Here is a 16,706-nt window from a genome sequence, read left to right as displayed (position 1 = left end):
CTTTAAAAACGAAATGCCATTCCTCCGTGGGAGGCCTCCTGACAATTTCCTAATCTTAATAAATTGTCTGTGAGAACTGTGATCATGCTTGATTCCATTCAAGAGAGGCACTCAGAAGTCGGTGCTATTGTATTAGCTTAACACCGTGTCAACCTGTTTGCTCATTTATTCTGCTATCTTAAGACTCAGGTAACTCACATTGAAATAAACAAATGGCATATGTTCTGAATAAAGCCCTGGTGTTTGCTTCAAAGGAAAAGCTACTTATGTTTCTATGAATAGAACATTAATGTGTTTCAACAAGATAAGACATGAAATGCTTCAGAGCTATCCAGAGTATGGTCATTTAAGAAGTCCTGTTTTCAACTTTTATTGGATTTATTCTTCCCCTTGGTTTGTATTTATTTATTTATTTATTTATTTATTTATTTATTTATTTATTTACATGGTCTCTTACAGTCTAGTTTGGTCTTGAAATCACCGTGTAGATGGAAAATCTTAACTTTTGCTCTTCATGCCTGTACTTTCTAAATGCTTAGAGTACAGGTGGTCACAATCATATAATTAGACCTGATATGAGAAAAGCAAGGCCATTTTTAATATGGCATTTGGAAGTACAGTCAGCAACTCCCACAATCCCAATGACAACATATATACACAGATGTTGGTTGGCAGATTTTCATCACATTAAAATAATATTTGAGATCTGGCATGATGGCAGAGTGGTTAAGATCCTTCTTCCTTCAAAGATCCAAATTTGGATTCCTCACACACAAATGAAGTGACTCACAACCTCTTGTAACTCCAGACTCTTGGGATGTGATACTTTCTTCTACCTTCTAAGATCATCAGCATACAGATGGCATACATTCATGTGGACATATACATACATAAAAATAAAAGTAAATAATTCCTTAAAAGAATAATTACTGAATATCTATTCCTGACTAGAACAAATACAGGCCAGACTTGTTTGCTCAGTCTAGACATCGCGCCATTCATTTGAATTCTGGACATCCATTTGTCTCTTGACACTGATGGAATTTTTCAATTTCCCTTAGCTACAGACAGAAAATAAACAGCTGTAGTATAGAGCCCCAGAGTTCAGGTTATGGAAAGTACAGTCTTTGCTTTTCAGATGGAGAGAAGACAGCCAACAATGTCCTTGGCCAATGCATATAAGTACTTTTATTATATCCAGTAGAACTGAAACTTCATTTTTACTTTAATCATCATGATGTCAACTTATAAGAATTATTTTTCATTCCTAAGAGTTCTGCTCTGTGTTAAGAAGCAGTACTTCGTTAAAATTAAACAACATATATTTCTGAGGCTGAAATTATTCTTTGCATATGAGAATATTTATTTTTATCTTTTGGTTGTTATTAATTCAAGTAGTTAATGAGACTTTAGAGGCTTGGGGTGTTTGAAAACAGAAAAATAAGACACTTAGGGAAGTATTTGGTATATATAAATCATCACGGGTCATGTGAATATCACCGGTCACAGGTATCACATTATATTTAATGTAAACTCCCATGTGAAACAAATAAAAGAATACTTTATTAATGGGATAAAGAATGCACTGCTGCTAGTATTCCTCCATTCGCATAAATACTGTTCATGATCTACAAAATACATAGCTGACCCCTAAAAGTGAGGAATGTAAATTCTAAAGTGAAAAATGCTTCAATCTGCACCTGGAAACAGAAACTTGAAGCAAGAAAAACAACTTCTTAAGCATGTCAATACTCTGGGATATAAATATAAATAAAGACCCATTAGTCCTTAGGGTAATATTTAGAAGAACTATTTAGAGGAAAATATTGAAAACTTTCAAAACACAAAATCTAGTAAGTTTATTTGTTTTACATTAATTCTATAATACTAGCTGAAAAAAAAAACAATTGCAAGGCATTATTGAAAATCAGTTCCATTGTGTTTGATAGCTGACAAATGAAGAATGACTGTATTATGTAGAAATGTAAATGTGCTGATCAAAGTTATCACTGCACTAAACCCAGAGTTTGATTTTTTTTTTTGAGTTTGATTTTTTAACTCACATTATAACACTGTTAGCAGAGGCAGAGGCAGACAGATTTCTGAGTTCGAGGCCAACCTGGTCTACAGAGTGAATTCCAGGACAGCCATGGCTATACAGAGAAACCCTGTCTCAAAAAACCAAAAACAACAAAAACACCAACAACAAAAAAAACACTGTGAGCTAGGCATCATTGGGCAAATTCTTAAAATTTCTCAGTGTTTGTCTTGACATTTAACACGACCTTCAACTTACATACATACAAGAGTATCATCAAATTTCAACATGTTTTGGTCAAAAGAGTTTAGGATGTAGTTGCTACTCAGTTGAAGGAGTTGCTTTTCCTCTCTGTGGTTTCTTCACTTCCACTAATAATTCCAGTCTTAGTTGACAGACTTTCTGAAGACAAAGGCTTTTAGCTCATTCCATAGCCAGGACAATCAGACAATATAATTCATGTCAACCCAATGCATATTGACTACAACCTCTTTAAAGTTGACATTTTTTTGTCATACCCTGGGTGGGGTTCTTTCAAATATATTAAGTCCTCCAACCACATCAATCCCTGTCACCTTCTTTTTTCTCACTTTCTTCTTTCCCCCTTCTTATGTCCTGTTACTTCACAGATGTCTCTTTCTACATTCATGCCACAAATCTTCAACTAGTTTTATATAGCTATATAAAATATAGAATCCCCAAATCAGAGAAATCATATAATATTTATCTTTCCCAGACTTGTTCATTTTGTCTAATGGGACAGTGCCTAGCTTTATCCATTTACCACTGTGTGATATGTTTTAATTTATTTCTAATGGTTGAATGAATAAAACACCATTCTCCATATTCTTGTTTAATAGTTTTAGTTCCTGGTTTTACATTAACGCTGTTGATCCAATTTTAATGGTCTTTATATTTAATGGTCTTTTTTTATTGAAACACTGAAGAAAGAAGTCAAAGTATGTAGGGCAGTTGTAGATTGCATATACATTTCAGCCAAACACATATTTTTCACTAGAAAATAACCTTTTCTCTTATCTAATTATGCCCTATTTTTTAAGAGAAAACTGTCAATTTCCATTTTTGTGTCTTATATATCTTTTTCTTGATTACTCAACCCTACACGTGAACATGTCTTTTGTGTTACAAACGACTTCTATCAAATGTTGCATACTGCGTTCTAAAATTTATTAACTACTTAACAGGAGAGATATAAATGTTAAGTCTTTTTTGCTATATAGAAATTGTCTATGCCTTGAAATTTCATATGTAATTCATACAAAATATTCTTTTAATGATTCACAACCTTGAAACCACTGGAGAACTAATGAAAGTTATGGACTATGGGTGATAGAATATTTGCACACATGATTACACTAATGATTATACACTGAACTAATAATAAATCCTTTAGCAAGTGTACATGGCAGTGATAAAAAAAAGAAAGTACAGCAATTTGCCATCACAAATTCTGCCATAGTCAATAAAAGTGCTTGTATTTTTGTTCAATTAAAACTTAGATTTGTTTTAAAAGTGTGAAGCAAAGGAAATTGGTTTGAAAAACCTGTTTAAAGTATGACTTCCAAGGCCACCCACCCAATACTTTAGCCTGTGCATAGTTAAGCTCCTTTGCTTTATGATCCATGTGCTTTAACAACTATGATACTTTTTCATTGCACATTCAGGAAACAACAGAACAAGAAAAATATTTTTACAGTTGAGGAACTTGGTCATAGGTTTTCTGGAACCAAGAGTGAAAGTTCTCCTTTATGAATGTCTGTAAAGATAAAAAGTATTAAGACACATACAAAAGGTTCTGGAAACCAGGATTCAATTGATTTGCATATTCTGACAGAACTGAAAGCTTACTCTTGATGGCTAATTTCAATAATCAAACATATACAACATCATTTCAGAAAGGAACACAGAGCCCTAAGGGATGTATAATGTGGCATAAAATTAAAGCAAAGCTGACCTGACTGACATTCAGTCTGATTAATGAGAAACTTCTCTCCAAAGAACATCTGCCCTTTCAATCCTAAAAACAACTACAGGTCAAGTGAATTAGCCATAGAAGTGAAATATTTCCATGCCATGGAGAGTCAGAATTGTGTCTGAAAGAGCCCAGACACAATTTTATGCTTGCATTGGATTAAAACTAAAAAAAATAAAAAAATAAAAAAAATGTGTTTCTAACTGTTGGTATTAAAGATAAAAATTATAGAATTTATGGGACAGAAAAGGATCACTAGGTACTGTATCAACCTGAGCTTTAGATCTCTGGTGGTGCAAACCGCCAGAGGTCTGCCTGCACTCAGGAACTGAGCACATAGGCGGTTTGTCTGCCAGCCTGCCAGGAGTGGGGCCTGTGTCCTGCCCAGAGAGCTGCAGAAGGAGAGAAGTCCCGCAGCCATATTCACTGCCTGCCTGGACAGAAAAGCGTCACTAGATACTGGATCACCCTGAGCTTTAGATCTCTGGGGTTGCAAATCTCCAGGGGTCTGCCTGCACTCAGGAACTGAGCACAAAAGCAGTTCATCTGCAAGCCAGTCCATCTCAGGACCTGTGTCCTAGGTGAGAATCAACAGAGGGAGTGACCCCCACCACACCATCTTCGCTCCATAATTGAGCAGACAGAGAACACCTGGTTGACCTTGACAACCTAAGTCTAACATTGCTTGAGGCAAGACTGAGCAGAACTCCAAAGGCACAAAAGAGGAAGGAAGCATATCAGTAATCTGTGCTAGAGGAAACCCAGTCATCCAGTGTTGCAGAAATAACCTTAAAGATCCACAGTAGGTTGAAGCACCAGCCAGTGACAATAAGACCATCTAACACCTGGGAGAACCAGATGGCTAAAGGCAAATGTCGGAACTTTACTAACAGAAACCAAGGCATTATGGCAGCATCTGAACCCAACTTTCCAACAATAGCAAGTCCTGGAAACCCCAACACACCAGAAAAACAAGAGTTGGATGTAAAATCACTGGTTATGATGCTGGTACAGGAACACATGAAGGACATACTTAAAGAAATTCAGGAGAAAATGGATCAAAAATTAGAAGCCCTTACAAGGGAAACACAAAAATCATTGAAAGAAATTCAGGAGAATACAAAAGCCAATAAGGAGGAAACGCAAAAATCACTTAAAGAAATATCAAATGAGGTACAAGAAGAAAGAAGGAGTGGCCCCTCGTTGAAAAAATCAACAAGATAGATAAACCCTTAGCCAGACTAACCAAAGGGCACAGAGAAAGTATCCAAATTAACAAAATTAGAAATGAAAACAGAGATATTACAACAGAAACCGAGGAAATTCAAAAAATCATCAGATCCTACTACAAAATCCTGTACTCAACACAACTGGAGAATCTGGAGGAAATGGACATTTTCTTAGACAGATACCAATTACCAAAATTAAACCAGGGTCAAATAGACCATCTAAACAGATGAAATAGAAATAGAAACAGAAGAAATAGAAAGGGTCATAGATAGCCTTCCGACCAAAAAAAAGCACAGGACCAGATGGTTTGAGTGCAGAATTCTATCAGACCTTCAAAGAAGACTTAACACCAATACTCTTCAAACTTTTCCACCAAATAGAAACAGGAGGAACTCTACCCAACTCCTTCTTTGAAGCCACTATTACGCTGATACCAAAATCACCTAAAGACCCAACTAAGAAAGAGAATTTCAGGCCAATTTCCCTTATGAATATCGATGCAAAAATACTAAATAAAATCCTTGCCCACCGAATCCAAGAACACATCAAAACAATCATCGACCATGATCAGGTAGGTTTCATCCCAGGGATGCAGGGAAGGTTCAACATAAGGAAATCCATAAATGCTATCCACTACATAAACCAACTCAAAGAAAAAAAACCACATGATCATTTCATTAGATGCTGAAAAAGCATTTGACAAAATTCAGCATCCTTTCATGCTAAAAATCTTGGAAAGGACAGGAATTCAAGGCCCATATCTAAACATAGTAAAAGCAATATACAGCAAACCAGTAGCCAACATCAAACTAAATGGAGAGAAACTTGAAGCAATCCCACTAAAATCAGAGACTAGACAAGGCTGCCCCCTCTCTCCATATCTTTTCAATATAGTTCTTGAAGTCCTAGCTAGAGCAATTAGACAACATAAGGAAGTCAAAGGAATACAAATTGGAAAGGAAGACGTCAAACTATCACTATTTGCAGATGATATGATAGTATACTTAAGTGACCCTAAAAACTCTACTAGAGAACTCCTACAGCTGATAAAAACTTCAGCAAAGTGGCTGGCTACAAAATCAATGCAAGCAAATCAGTAGCCTTCATATATTCAAAGGACAAGCAGACTGAGAAAGAAATTAGGGAAATGACTCCCTCCACAATAACTACAAACAGCATAAACTATCTTGGTGTGACTCTAACCAAACAAGTGAAAGACCTATATGACAAGAACTTCAGATCTATGAAGAAGAAAATCTAAGATCTCAGAAAATGGAAAAAATCTTCCATGCTCATGGATTGGCAGGATTAATATAGTTAAAATGGCCATCTTGCCAAAGGCAATCTACAGATTCAATGCTATCGCCATAAAAATCCCAACCCAGTTCTTCATAGAGCTAGACAGATCAATTCTCAAATTCATCTGGAATAACAAAAAACCCAGGATTGCTAAAACTATTCTCAACAGTAAAAGAACTTCAGGGGGATTCAGTATCCCAGACTTTAAACTTTACTACAGAGCAATAGTGATAAAAACTGCATGGTATTGGTACAATGTCAGGCAAGAGGATCAATGGAATAAGATTGAAGACCCAGAAATGAACCAACACACCTATGGTCACTTGATCTTCGACAAAGGAGCTGAAAGCATCCAGTGGAAAAAAGATAGTCTTTTCAACAAATGGTGCTGGTTCAATTGGAGGTCAGCATGCAGAAGAATGCAAATCGATCCATTATTATCTCCTTGTACTAAACTCAACTCCAAATGGATCAAGGACCTCCACATAAAACCTGACACACTGAAACTAATAGAAAAGAAACTGGGGAAGACCCTTGAGGACATGGGCTCAGGGGAAAATTTTCTGAATAGAACACCCATAGCTTACACTCTAAGATCAAGAATTGAGCAATGGGACCTCATAAAACTACAAAGTTTCTGTAAGGGAAAGGACACTGTCAAAAGGACAAAACGTCAACCAACAGATTGGGAAAGGATCTTCACCAACCCTAAATCCGACAGAGGGCTAATATCTAATATATACAAAGAACTCAAGAAGGTAGAACCCTGAGAACCAAATAACCCAATAGAAAGTGGGATATGGAGCTAAACAACGAATTTTCACATGAAGAAATTCTGAGGGCTGAGAAACACCTTAAGAAATGTTCAACATCATTAATCATTAGGGAAATGCAAATCAAAACAACCCTGAGATTTCACCTCACACCAGTCAGAATGGCTAAGGGCAAAAACTCAGAAGACAACAGGTGTTGGCGAGGACGTGGAGAAAGAGGAACATTCCTCCACTGCTGGTGGGGCTGTAAGATTGTACAACCACTTTGTAGATTAGTCTGGTGGTTCCTCAGAAACCTGGGCATGACACTTCCTGAGGACCCTGTTATACTACTCCTGGGCATATACTTCAGCATGCAATAAGGACACATGCTCCACTATGTTTATAGCAGCCCTATTTGTAGTAGCCAGAAGCTGGAAAGAACCCAGGTGTCCTTCAATGGAGGAATGGATACAAAAAATGTGGTATATTTACATATTGGAGTACTATTCAGCCATTAGAAACAATGAATTCATGAAATTCTTAGACAAATGGATGGAGCTGGAGAACATCATACTAAGTGAGGTAACCCAGTCTCAAAAGATCAATCATGGCACGCACTCACTGATAAGTGGATATTAGCCTAGAAACTTTGAGTACCTAAGACATAATCCACATATTAAATGATGTCCAAAAAGAATGTAGAAGTGGCCTCTGGTTCTGGAAAGACTCAGTGCAAGAGTATAGGGCAATTCCAGAACAGGGAAGTGGGAAGGGGTAGATGGAGGAACACGGGGAGGGAAGAGTGCTTATGGGACTTGCGGGGAGTGGGGACCTAGAAAAGGGGAAATTATTTGAAATGTAAATAAAAATATATCAATAAAAAAAGGAAAAAAAGAATTTAATGACTACATTGTGGTGTATCAGTTTTGATATAGAAACTTTAGAGAACTGGCTATATCATTTGAACAGCATAAAATATAATTTAAATTTAAGCTTGATCTACTTTCTCTGTTTCTGTTATTATTGGGAAGATATCCTAGAGCCTAGAACTTAGTGGACCAGTACTCTCCTACCACACCATAGCCACATTTACAGCCAGTGTTTTTGTCCTTAAGAGAAATATCTTTTAAATTATAAATCCAAGTGACATAGAAAGGCAAAGTACTAGTCTCTATTTGTAGACTAATGCAGTGCTCCTATGAATACATCTGCAATGTACACATACAGATGTTTTTTATATGTGTTTCAGAGGGTAGGGAACACTTTGTACAGTAAGCTGAAAATCATGACTTTAACCAGATAAAGACTATTTGTTTGCTTGAGAAAGTCTAGTTGTACTCTGGGAGAAGTATGAAGAATTTTTTGCTTGAAAGAGTGAGAATGTTTGTGGCAGTCCTACATATGTTCTGTAGAGAGAATTGCAAGCAATATTGGGCATTGTGAAACACTGACTGTGAAAGGTTGGAGTGTATTAATCACTTGTATGTCATATAGTGTGTGTAGAGTACACTCTTGGTAATATATATTCTACTGTGTTATATGGAAGGCAGTTCTGCGTGGAGGAACTTGGAGTAGAGTATGGTGGTACGTGTAATTGTGCTGCCAAGTAGGCAATAATGTGTGGAACACCTTATGCTGTGAAATTGCTGCTGTGGGAGATGGATCATATGCTGTGTGTAAGACATTATTCTGTAGAATGATCTGGGATGACAGTTTGGTTTGAGGTACAGAGTCAATAATGGAGCAATAATGTGTAGTGTTCCTTGCTATGTGATAATCAGGGTCAGAAAGTCTTACCAGAAGACATGCAACTCTAATTAGTGGTTGCTAGCTTTGTGCTCACATACTTATGTGACAACAGCATTTTTTTAAAGATTTATTTATTTATTACATGTAAGTACATTGTCACTGTCTTCAGACACTCCAGAAGACAGAGTCAGATCTCATTACAGACGGTTGTGAGCCACCAAGTGGTTGCTGGGATTTGAACTCAGACCTTCAGAAGAGCAGTCAGTGCTACTAACCGCTGAGCCATTTCTCCAGCCCATGAAAACAACTTTTTAAGTCTGTGAATCTATTTGCTCTTAACAACTTCTTCTACTCTTTTGAATGGGTAACAATAATAAGTTCCATTAGTAATCAATACATTAGGAGATGTATAAATTATATACAAAATAAAAAATGTGATTTGGGCGAAGTAAGTCTTTGGGTCTTAAAACAAGTGTAAGCAGAAGCAGAGAAATGTCATAAAACATTTGGTACTATTTTGTTCATCTTTAAAAGGATTTTCTTGGTTTATTAATGACTTCCTTCATCACAGACTTCATGTTTCCCAGAACTGTAGCTTATGAGAATCTGTGAGGATGTAGAGCCTTTGCAGATGTAATGATATCTCAGTTTCAAATCTATAGATGAATTCAGTATTGGTAAAGGTAGATTCCATATTCAACAAATAAGGTCTTTGACAGGGGGTGAGTAAACAAACCCAGACAAAGAGGCAGACCACCTAAAGGCAGAGCAGAGGCTGAGTCAGGTGGTCTGTAGTCTATAATCTACAAGAGCCAATAGAACTGTAAGGGCTGGAAATGATTATTCGCTGGAATTTGAGGGAACATGTCCCTTTCAATGCACTAGTTACGAAAACACAGTGTCCACATTATTTACTAGATGTTTTGGTCGTTTATTTTTTCTTTTGCCACTAAGTTTGTGGCAATGTGTTATAGAATCTCCTTGAACAAGGAATGTGACATGCAATTAAGAAAAGACATACCTTCAAGAAAGAAGTTATCAATATGGAGCATTGCTGTGGATCACAGAAGAGGACAGTGAATTCAGCAGCCAGAAACAGGATGAAGCACATACACACCTTCATCTAGGCCTATAGTACTTAGTGCAGTTTGTAGTTTAAAACTGTTTTTCATCATTTAAAGATTAAAAAGAGAAAATTCTTTAGAAAGATGGCATAATATGAGAGTTTTCCATAATTTTTGTGTGGGTATTTACTAGTTTGCTTTGCCAGAGGTAGTACTTAATATCTAAGGATTTCTAGAATAAGCACATCTTCCTATATATTAAGGAACTTTTTGTACTTTATTTTCTCACTTCTTATTTTGATCCTTTTCTTGCATACGTACATATAGCAGATATGATATTCAAATTATTCAGAAGGTTACTAGCAGAAGCCAAGTAAAACAGTATCTACACCAGCTGACTCTTAGCCCTACACAACCTATAATCCATTACTTTCCCATGAACACTCACTCCAAGATTGGTCCTAACTCTCCAAGTGTATTACTAACCACTTTACATTCATATACCATCAAATGTTTAGGGACATGATTATAATTGATAATAACATGGCAATGAAAGAGTCTCTGAAGTTGTCTGATGTCATGTGACTACACCTGCTCTTGGCCCTGGCACAGAATCTATGTGCAGGTTACCTGGAAAATATTCCTGGAAACAAGAGATAAGAGACTGACTGAAACAGGGAAAAGGAGAAGCAAATATCAGAGCATAACTAACTGCTTGATGCTTTTTTTTCCTAAAAGCTTGAATTCTGTTGCTCAGTTACCCAACCGAATGTAGCTAATGCTAACAGTGACTAGTAAATGGGACACATTGGGCAATCCATACCACCTTTTACTGACAAACCCACTGGCCATGCGTGCCATCTCTGTATATTCTGTGAGAGGACACTTTGGTTGTGGGATCTTGCAGTAACTGAAGAATGAATAACTATGCTCATAAGATTATTTTCAGTAATATAATAAAACTTAAAAAGCAAAAGAACACTTAACATTTGTTGTAATTTGGGGACAGTGTGCTTGTAGCAATGGAGAAAACCTGTTTGCACTTGTGGAGAAGAAAGAATACCATCAAGTTGCTGACATTTATACATCAGCCTGGTTCTACTTGTTAGCTCATAGGCACATTTTTGACAGCTTCTTAAGAATATTGACAGTGGGGGCCGGCGGCGGCGGCAGCGGCAGCGGCGACAGTACAGCAGTGGCTGGTCCAGCTGAAGGGCCATCAGCAGTGGAACCAAGGCAACACAGGGTCCAGTTAGGCCCTGCGCCCACGACCACTGACCTTCGCTGACCAGCCGGGCAGCAAGCAGCTGCGGTTTTGCGGCACCTTTCGCTGCACAGAAGCCACTTCAGAACTCGGCCTCTCCATCTTGATTTCGAACTCCAGTGACATCGAACAGTCTGAGGTACACAAACATAATCCAAGGCCAACACCGCGGGGATCTGAGCCCGACGGGCATTGGCCTGCACCCAGGACCTGGGCTGTTCGGGGGGTGGGGAGGGAATCGGGGAACCAACCCAGCCAGGAGGTTTTTTGCCCGGGCCTGCGCGCGCCGCCATTTTGCCTGCAGGACAACAGAGAGCTCTGGCGGGCAGAGCCATAACGGACATAGCCTGAGGCTAACAAAGCGGGGGTCTAGGCCCCAAAAGGCACAGGACTGACCCCAAGATCTGGGCGGCTTGGTGGGCCATCTGTGAGTCAACCCGCCCAGGAGGTTGTTAGCACAGCAGACTCTCCCGGTGCTTTCGGGGAGCACTGGCACACATGTCCGACATCCTGGTCACCTGGCGGACCCAATTAACAGTCATAGCCCTAGGGGAACTTGGCTCGGACCTTGGCCTCCCAGGCTTTTGCCTGGACTCAGGGCCTGGGCGGCCAGGCTAACCTTGTGTGTGCCAGTCCGGTTGGGGGATCCGCTGCCCAGCGGGGTGATCGGAACACAGGGGAGGTCCCGACAGCATACACCATCTGCGCTCCCTGGGGGTGCACACGGGCTCCATCTGGTCCACAGACATAATCTGGGGCAAGGCCTCAGGCGGGAGCCCTCAGCTCAACTCTCTCCTCTTCCGGATCCAGATCAGCCCAGGCGGCGACACCACATCTACAGGTCCTTCAAGAGGCTAGAGGAGATTCCGGGTGGCCAGGTTGGAGAAGTCAGTGTGCTCCAGTGAATCCAGTGGGCCCCAGCAGGAGCCTTCAGGTGCCTGCTTCTGGATCTGAACATCTGCCTGGGCAGCAGCACCCTGTCTACAGGCAGTGCAGGGGGTAAGCTGTGCACCAGAGGCCAACTGGGAAGGGGCAGCTTGCACTGGTGAGTCCAGCACTGACAAGACAAACTAACACTAGTGAGAACTAGATGGCAAAAGGCAAACACAGGAACGTCACTAACAGAAATCAAGGCAATATGGCAACATCTGAACCCAATTCTCCTCTGCCAGCATGTCCTGGATACCCCAACACACCAGTAAAACAAGATTTGAATTTAAAATCACTGGTCATGATGCTGGTACAGGAACACATGAAGGACATACTTAAAGAAATTCAGGAGAAAATGGATCAAAAGTTAGAAGCCCTTGCAAGGGAAACACAAAAATCATTGAAAGAAATCCAGGAGAATACAAAAGCCAACAATGAGGAAACAACAACAACAAAAAAAAAAATTAAAGAAATACAGGAGAACTTTGGTCAACAGGCTGAGGTCATGAAAGAGGAAACACAAAAATCTCTTAAAGAATTACAGGAAAGCACAAACAAGTAAGTGAAGGAGCTAAGCAAAACCATCCAGGATCTAAAATCAGAAGTAGAAACAACTAAGAAAACTCAAAGGGAGACAACTTTGGAGATAGAAAGCCTTGGGAAGAAATCAGGGAACATAGATGCAAATATCAACAAAAGAATACAAGAGATAGAAGAAAGAATCTCAGATGCTAAAGATTCTATAGAAACCATGGGCTCAACAGTTAAGGAAAATGCAAAATGCAAAAAACTTGTAACCCAAAATATCCAGGAAATCCAGGACACAATGAGAAGACCAAACCTAAGGATTATAGGCATAGATGAGAGTGAAGATTTACAACTTAAAGGGCCAGCAAATATCTTCAATAAAATTATGGAAGAAAACTTCCCTAACTTAAAGAGAGAGATGCCCATGAATATACAAGAAGCCTACAGAACTCCAAACAGACTGGACCAGAACAGAAATACTTCCCGTCACATAATAATCAAAACACCAAATGTTCTAAACAAAGAAAGAATATTAAAGGCAGTAAGAGAAAAAGGCCAAGTAACATATAAAGGAAGACCTATCAGAATCACAGCAGACTTTTCACCTGAGACTATGAAGGCTAGAAGGTCCTGGGCAGATCTCATGCAGACTCTAAGAGAACACAAATGCCAACCAAAACTACTATATCCAGCAAAACTCTCAATCACCATAGATGGAGAAACTAAGATATTTCATGACAAAACCATGTTTACCCAATATCTATCCACAAACCCAGCCCTACAAAGGACAATAGGAGGACAACACCAAAACAAGGAGGGAAACTTCACCCTGGAAAAAGCAAGATAGTAACCTTTCATCAAACCCAAAAGAAGTTAAGCAATCAAATTTAAAAAATAACGTCAAATATGATAGGAAGTAACAATCACTATTCCTTAATATCTCTTAACATCAATGGACTTAATGCCCCAATAAAAAGAAACAGACTAACTGACTGGATACGTAAACAGGACCCTACATTTTGCTGCTTACAGGAAACACACCTCAGGGTCAAAGACAAACACTACCTTAGAGTAAAAGGCTGGCAGACAATTTTACAAGCAAATGGTCTCAGGAAACAAGCTGGAGTAGCCATTTTAATATCAGATAAAATTGACTTTCAACCTAAAGTCATGAAAAGAGACTCTGAGGGACACTTCTTGCTGGTCAAAGGAAAAATACAACAAGAAGAACTCTCAATCCTGAACATCTATGCTCCAAATGCAAGGGCACCCTCTTTCGTAAAAGAAACTTAATTAAAACTAAAAGCACACATTGCACCTAACACAATAATTGTGGGTGACTTCAACACTGCACTTACCTCAATGGACCGATCAGGAAAAGAGAAACTAAACAGGGACACAATGAAACTAATTGAAGCTTTGGACCAATTAGATTTAACATATATATATATAGAACATTCTATCCTAAAACAAAAGAATATACCTTTTTCTCAGCACCTCATGGTACCTTCTCCAAAATCTACCATGTAATTTGTCACAAGACAGACCTCAACAAATATAAGAAGATCAAACTAATCCCATGCCTCCTATCTGATCACTATGGAGTAAAAGTGGTCTTCAATAGCAACAGAAACAACAGAAAACCCACATACACGTGGAAATTGAACAATACTCTACTCAATGATACCTTGGTCAAGGAAGAAATAAAGAAAGAAATTAAAGACTTTTTAGAACACAATGAAAATGAAAACACAACATACCCAAATCTATGGGACACAATGAAAGCAGTGCTAAGAGGAAAACTCATAGCCCTGAGTGCCTCCAAAAAGAAAATGGACAGAGCATACATTACCAGCTTAATGATACACTTGAAAGCCCTGGAACAAAAAGAAGCTATTTCACCCAGGAGGAGTAGAAGGCAGGAAATCATCAAACTCAGGGCCGAAATCAATCAACTAGAAACAAAGAGAACCATACAAAAAATCACCAAAACCAGGAGCTGGTTCTTTGAGAAAATCAACAAGATAGATTAAAACCTTAGCCAGACTGACCAAAGGGCACAGAGAAAGTATCCAAATTAACAAACTTAGAAATGAAAAGGGAGATATAACAACGGAAACTGAGGAAATCCAAAAAATCATTAGATCCTACTACAAGAGACTGTACTCAACACAACTGGAGAATCTGGAGGAAATGGACAATTTCCTTGACAGATACCAAATACCAAAATTAAATCAGGACCAACTAGACCATCTAAACAGTCCCATAATGCCTAAAGAAATAGAAGGAGTCATAGAAAGGTTAGAAACCTTTCACAGAAAGTCATAGAAACCAGGACCAGATGGTTTCAGTGCAGAATTCTATCAGATCTTCAAAGAAGAGTTAACACCAATACTCCTCAAACTATTCCACAAAATAGAAACAGAAGGAACACTACCCAATTCCTTCTACGAAGCCACAATTACGCTGATACCAAAGCCACACAAAGATCCAACAAAGAAAGAGAACTTCAGACCAATTTCCCTTATGAACATCGATGCAAAAATACTCAATAAAATTCTTGCCAACCGAATCCAAGAACACATCAAAACAATCATCCACCATGATCAAGTAGGCTTTATCCCGGGAATGCAGGGTTGGTTCAATATACGGAAATCCATCAATACAATCCACTACATAAACAAACTCAAAGAACAAAACCACATGGTCATTTCATTGGATGCTGAAAAAGCATTTGACAAAATTCAGCATCTTTTCATGCTTAAAGTCTTGGAGAGAACAGGAATTCAAGGCCCATACCTAAACATAGTAAAAGGAATATACAGCAAACCGGTAGCCAGCATCAAACTAAATGGAGAGAAACTTGAAGAAATCCCACTGAAATCAGGGACCAGACAGGGCTGCCCCCTTTCTCCATATTTTTTCAATATTGTACTTCAGGTACTAGCTCGGGTAATTCGACAACATAAGGAGGTCAAAGGGATACAAATTGGAAAGGAAGAAGTCAAAGTATCATTATTTGCAGACGACATGATAGTCTACCTACGTGACCCAAAAAACTCCACTAGAGAGCTCCTACAGCTGATAAACAACTTCAGCAAAGTGGCAGGTTATAAAATCAACTCAAGCAAATCAGTGGCCTTCCTATAATCAAAGGATAAGCAGACTGAGAAAGAAATTAGGGAAATGACCCCCTTCACAATAGCCACAAACAGTATAAAGTATCTTGGGGTGATTCTTACCAAACATGTGAAAGATCTTTATGACAAGAACTTCAAGACTCTGAAGAAGGAAATGGAAGAAGACCTCAAAAAATGGGAAAACTTCCCATGCTCATAGATCGGTAGAATCAATATAGTTAAAATGGCCATTTTGCCAAAAGCACTATACAGATTCAATGCAATACCCATCAAAATCCCAACTCAATTCTTCACAGAGTTAGAAAGAGCAATTATCAAATTCATCTGGAACAACAAAAAACCCGGGATAGCTAAAACTATTCTCAGCAACAAAAGAAAATCTGGGGGAATCAGTATCCCTGACCTCAAGCAATACTACAGAGCAATAGTGTTAAAAACTGCATGGTATTGGTACAGTGACAGGCAGGAGGATCAATGGAACAGGATTGAAGATCCAGAAATGAACCCACACACCTATGGCCACTTGATCCTCGACAAAGAGGCTGAAAGCATCCAATGGAAAAAAAGATAGCCTTTTCAACAAATGGTGCTGTTTCAACTGGAGGTCAGCATGCAGAAGAATGCGAATTGATCCATCCTTGTCTCCTTGTACTAAGCTCAAATCCAAATGGATCAAAGACCTCCACATAAAGCCAGACACTCTGAAGCTAATAGAA

Source organism: Apodemus sylvaticus, chromosome 18 (genome assembly GCF_947179515.1).
Source record: "Apodemus sylvaticus chromosome 18, mApoSyl1.1, whole genome shotgun sequence".
NCBI lineage: Eukaryota > Metazoa > Chordata > Mammalia > Rodentia > Muridae > Apodemus > Apodemus sylvaticus.
This window is presented reverse-complemented; position numbering follows the sequence as displayed.